The following is a 6,000-nucleotide window of genomic DNA, read 5'->3' on the forward strand; positions in this document are numbered from 1 at the left end:
ATATTATTTTTTTAAATAAACAATAGAAATGTATTTCTCACACTTCTGAATGCTGGAGAGTTCAAGACCAAAATGCCAATAAGTGTGGTGTCTGGTGAGGGCTACTGTCTGCCTTGTTGCTACATCCTCTGGAGGGATCAAATTCCATATCCTCACATGGTAGAAGGGACGGAAAGGATTGAACAAACTCCCTTGAGTCCTTCTGTAAAGGCTCTAATTCCATCCATGAGAGCTCTGCTCTATGAATTAATCACCTCATAAAGCCCCACCTCTTAATACTGTCACATTGGTAAATAAGTTTCGACATATGAATTTTGGGGGACACATTCAGACCACAGCAAACAACTTTTGTGTGGAGTGTCACCATCTAAGCACCTCCTGTGGACAGCTTCCTCTAACTCCAAAGTTAGTTTACAGTGAATACTATTGGTGCCACGCCTCAGTGACTTCTTCAACTCCAGTGAGACACGGCTGTGCCCTCTCTGATGTGAACTGGATCTCAGCCATGAGTCAGGCATCTTTCTATACCTGCCATTTCCCCTATACATGCCATTCTTATATTCTTCTGTATATATACACTTTAAGTTCTAGGGTACATGTGCACAACTTGCAGATTTGTTACATATGTATACATGTGCCATGTTGGTGTGCTGCACCCATTAACTCTTCGTTTACATTAGGTACTTCTCCTAATGCTATCCCTCCCCCAACCCTGCATGCCTGGACAGGCCCCAGTGTGTGATGTTCTCTGCCCTATTTCCATGTGTTCTCATTGTTCAGGTCCCATCTATGAGTGAGAACATGCGGTGTTTGTTATTATTTTTAAGACGCAGTCTCGCTCTGTTTCCCAGGCTGAAGTGCAGTGGCGTGATCTTGGCTCACTGCAATCTTCGCCTGCTGGGTTCAAGCAATTCTCCTGCCTCAGCCTTCCGAGTAGCTGGGACTACAGGCATGCGGCACCATGCCAGGCTAATACTTTTGTATTTTCAATAGAGACGGGGTTTCACCATGCTGGCCAGGCTGGTCTCGAACTCCCTATGTTGTGATCCGCCTGCCTCAGCCTCCCAAAGTGCTGGGATTACAGGGGTGAGCCATAGCGCCCAGCCAATCTGATGATTTCAAATTTATATTTTATAAAGAATGTTTCAGTGGTTGAAATAAATTCCGAACACAACATTGACACATGATACTTACTGATACATATTTTTAGAGCAGATCACAAGACTCTCAAAACCGTGTGAAAATCTGAGTCTATTTCATTCAAAATAAACTATCCTAAATTATTTATTTTGTTTTCTAGTTTCTTAGTTACAAAACACATTTTGCCTGAATTTGTTTTCGCTTTTGTAGCTACTGTCTGCACAAATATACCAGTTACTCCCCAAATCCAGGCCTGGCATCATTTATTTTCTATGAGATTTTTCCCTAAAAACATAGCGTTTCCACTAAAAGAACAATAATTATGTCCCACATTTGAATGTACTCCTCCAAGTGTCCTCCATCAAGACAAATGCTCAATTAATGATGAGTTAGTTGATCTTTCTCTCATTCCTCCCACACACCCCTCTTCAAATCATTTATCAAATCATGACCGTTTTCCTCCATGGGGTTTTACATAACTGTCTTTTACTCTTTGAGGCCCACCGTCTTCTACTTTAATCAAAGCCACCATCAGATCATCCTAAAGCTATTGCAATTATCTGCTAATTGAATTCCCTCCTTCTAGACTTTTGGTAATTCAACCCATTGCATAATGGACTCCTGATTAATGTTCCTAAAATAGCATTTTGTTCATGTCAGACCCTGCTTGAAAATTAGTACTGCATCTCTATAAAATAAAATTCTATTTTTAAATTTTCAAATGTAAGATCCTTACCAGCTGGCTGCTACCTTCTTTCATTCAAAACCAATTTACTGAGTTCCTAGTATATGCAAGTTACAATTCTTGGCACTAGTGATTTTTGTGGAGAAAACAAGACAAAGAACTTACCGTCATGGAGAGAATATTCCAAGGAAGCATTGCTGTTCAAGTTCAAACTTTATTTCTTTGACTCTACAGCAATGATCAGGCAATGCATACTTCAACTTTTTTTCACTGAGCAACTCCAATTCCACCCTGTTGTGATACCTTCGTCTGAAAAGGGAAATATTCATTCCTCACCTTCCTGTTCATCTGGAGAGGGAAATTCTCTCCTAGAGCAAAAGTTTTAGAGAGGACCTTTATTTCCTCAACCCCTTACTGAGTGCTCATAAAAGGAAAAATGATTTAACCGATGAATTGGTCATATAGCGATATGTAGATTGATTTCTGTGGCTCAACTCTTTTTTTTTTTTTTTTTTCTGGAGCAGCTTATTCTCAGGTTACAGTCCTCTTCTTTGCAATAACTAGCCTGTTCCTGAAAGAAACAAAGACCTATGTTTTCTCAGCTCTGGCTGTTATGAGCAGGTGTACTTAATAAAATGTGTAGGCAGTGTCAGGTAGCCTGCTTGTGTCAGTACATCTTGTCTCCACCTGGTATCAAGTTTATAACTAGTAGTTACATCTCACTCCTGTGTTCATATCTCTATTGATTCTGGATTTCCCCTTCCTGCTTTCACACACACAATCATTAAAACTTTCTTTTCACAAATTTTTGTAGCATAATACAATATAGCCAAGTTACTTGTGTCAATTTTCTCATTACCAAAGGTAAGCAATATTGGTATCATTTAATAAGTTCTTTTATGATTTGTCATCTATAAAATATTACATATAACCATATTTAATCCCTTAGGACTAAATTATACTTTGTACCTGGTATTTATATGTAATGATAAGATATTATAGCTTTATATTTTGTGGCTTAAGTGCTATAGAAATCTGTGGAGGGTACACAAGTAAGCCCAAAGTATCTGGAGATGCCACATAAATGTAAGAAAACTGATTGTGGATTAGGTACATTTCTGATTTAAACAGACCATGGATGGAAGGCGGATAGTTTGGGATAAGAATATTAGTAGCTGGTAAGAATAAAATATGAAATGAGCAAAAGTAGCATAGAGAGTTTATGGGAGAAGTATGGAGACAGAAGAAGAATGAAGGCATCTTTCTGGGAATTAATGAAAAATTCGTTGGTGGCATTGCTCAAATTATAAGTAGAAAAAATTAAGCACATTAATTTTAGACTGTGTGCCATAACACACTAATTTTAAATTGTGTGCCATAAAGACACAGTACTCATCTTATATCCCATGATTTCTCATGCACGTCTCATTCTCTCATGATGTTACATTAAGTTCATATGATTAGTTATGATCAATGCACTGTGAACAAAAGTGACACATGCCCTTTGTGGCCCAAGGTAGCTTAAGGTTTCTATGGCTGCTGTATTCCTATAGTTTTCTGTGTTGGGAACCAAGTGTTAAGACAGTGACATTAAATTGAAGAGCTATAGGTCCCTTTTTTTCACCACATGGAGGAAAACTCTGGCCACTGACAAGGGATAGTATGTGAATGAGAAACAAGCACTTGCTATGTTAAGCCACTGGGATCGGTTGCAATGCCTAATGTCACCTAAATATAACAAATATAAATTGATTGATAATGAACTGGGAATCATGATAGACCAAATTTGATATTATTCAGATGATTGTCTCATCATAAATTAGCAATAATGAGTAGCATCTAGCTCAAATTTAGATCTAGCTACTGTTTGAGTAACTCCCTTCCAGAGGGCTGAGTAAACATACAAGATGCTAATAAATCCTGCTAGCTAATTTTCCAATTAAATAAAGCCTCATGAGGGGTGAGGCATTACCTAATTTCTCTTGTGAGATATATTTACTGAGCACCTGGCTATGTTGTATTGGGGGTGTAGTAGGAATAGTCTACTGGGATGAATTAGATAATTTATCTGTACTTTAAGAGAATATGTGGTATTTGTATCAGTGACATAAAAACCTATAAAGAAAAGTTGGTATTAACAAAGTGGTGTTAATGAAATTTTTATTTGTGTTTTTCAGAAAAAAAACATATCAGAGATGGTGGGATTTCAGTTAGTCATTAAAGGAGAGATAATGGGGTTTTTGAAGAAAAGTAGGAAGAGTGGCAAAAATAAAAAGCAAAAGTAGATACGTGAGATTAATTTCAAAGAACTGCGATTAGAACAATCTGACTGGCATGTATAATTGCTATGAAGTGGTAGAGAGCTCAATTACTTAAGTGAGATTTTGAGGGCAGAATTCGAGAAATATTAGAAGTTAGAAGCTTTTTAGATATAAAGATATAAAATATTCTGAAGCAGGGAGTTACATGTGATAATACTCTAGATTCTTTCTTACAAACTGTAGGAAATGTTATTATAAAAATGTGTTATATAGCTCAGAATTGTGTAGGACCCTAAATTATGAATCTCCGGGTAGACTTCTGGGAACAAACCAGAAAATGCTGTAGAAGAGGTCTACAAGAAAACCAGCACTACCAGTTTTTGTATGGTTAACCTTTCTGGACCGGGAAATCAGCGTTAACTGTGAACACTGCTATTCATACATGTGTGACAATTATGTTCCAGAAACATCCCTGGCTGTCCTTGCTATCCCCAAACCCAAGTGCCTCCATTACCTTCTTAAATGCATTCTTGTCTGAATCGGACTTTTCTTACTTCAGAGTCAAAATGTTATACCAGGAAGTCTTGTTAGTGGACTCTGGGTCACCTGTCTATGCCCTGGCTGCACAGGAGTCTGGAAAAGCAATTTCCTGACTCTATTTTGGGAAGCTGGTATTTACAGGTAGAAAAAATCCTTAAATATAAGAAATATGTTCAAAAGGCCTTAACAATTAATTTTACAAGTGTCCCCTATGTATGTCCTTAGCTGTGCTTTTATTTTATTATATTTTATTTTAATTTAATTTAATTTAATTTTTTGAGATGAAGTCTCACTCTGTTGGCCAGGCTGGAGCATGCCTCCTGGGTTCAAGCGATTCTAACACCTCAACCTCCCGAGTAGCTGGGATTACAGGTGTGTGCCACCACACCCAGCTGATTTTTGTATTTTCAGTGGAGACGGGGTTTCACCATGTTGGCCAGGCTGTTATCAAACTCCTGGCCTCAAATGGACCGCCTGCTCAGCCTGTAATCCCAAAGTGTTGGGATTACAGGTATGAGCCATGGTGCCCAATTAAACTCGTGGAGATGAATGAACAATGAGGTAAAAGAGACAAAAATGTATGTTAGTTAAGAGACTATGGCAATAAAAAGCAACATGATCCTAAAGATAGCTCCTGAGAGAAAGTAATAAATGATGCTAAATAAAGGAAAATATATAAGGCTTAATTAATTATATAATAACATAATAATTAAATATATAAGGCTCTTGGGCACTGATTGAACTATAGAATGGGACAAAAAATAATCCAGTGTCCATATCCATGAAAGTTTGACCCTGTGTATATGAAAGATGATAGTATTAGGACAGTTAATAGGAAATGTAGGAGAGGGAGTAAATTTGGAAGAAGAAGTGATGATTTGAGTTTCAAATACATTGAGAAGGAGATGAACTCACACAGCAAAATTACAAAATCAGAAAATTCAAAAAAATTGCAAAGTCCTAAAGCCATTGTTTTGCTTCAAAGAGTTTCTAAAATATCTAGTTTAAAGAGACTGAAAAAGCAGGATGTTACTTAGTACTTAGTTTTAGCTGGGTAAATAAAGGTCTAATTTAATTACTCTAGTTGGAGAAATTCACTATAGTGTTATGTTAATGTAATATTCTCTAATTCCACTGTAGCAAAACCAGAGGAAATTAATTCCTTAGAAAGATTACGAGGTCTGTTAGGCATTGGGATGAACTCTGAAAGACTGGAATGTCCTCTGAAGATCTCTAAATAGGATAGCACTTCAGCCTCTCTAGTTTTATTTAGAAGTAATGTAAGTTGAAGTCAAAGGGTAAGAGACAGTGATCTAAGTGAGTTTTTAAAACCATCTGCAGTATTGTAGTTCTATAGTTTTTTTAAAGATTGCC

This window comes from Macaca nemestrina, chromosome 2, assembly GCF_043159975.1.
Source record: "Macaca nemestrina isolate mMacNem1 chromosome 2, mMacNem.hap1, whole genome shotgun sequence".
NCBI classification, from domain to species: domain Eukaryota; kingdom Metazoa; phylum Chordata; class Mammalia; order Primates; family Cercopithecidae; genus Macaca; species Macaca nemestrina.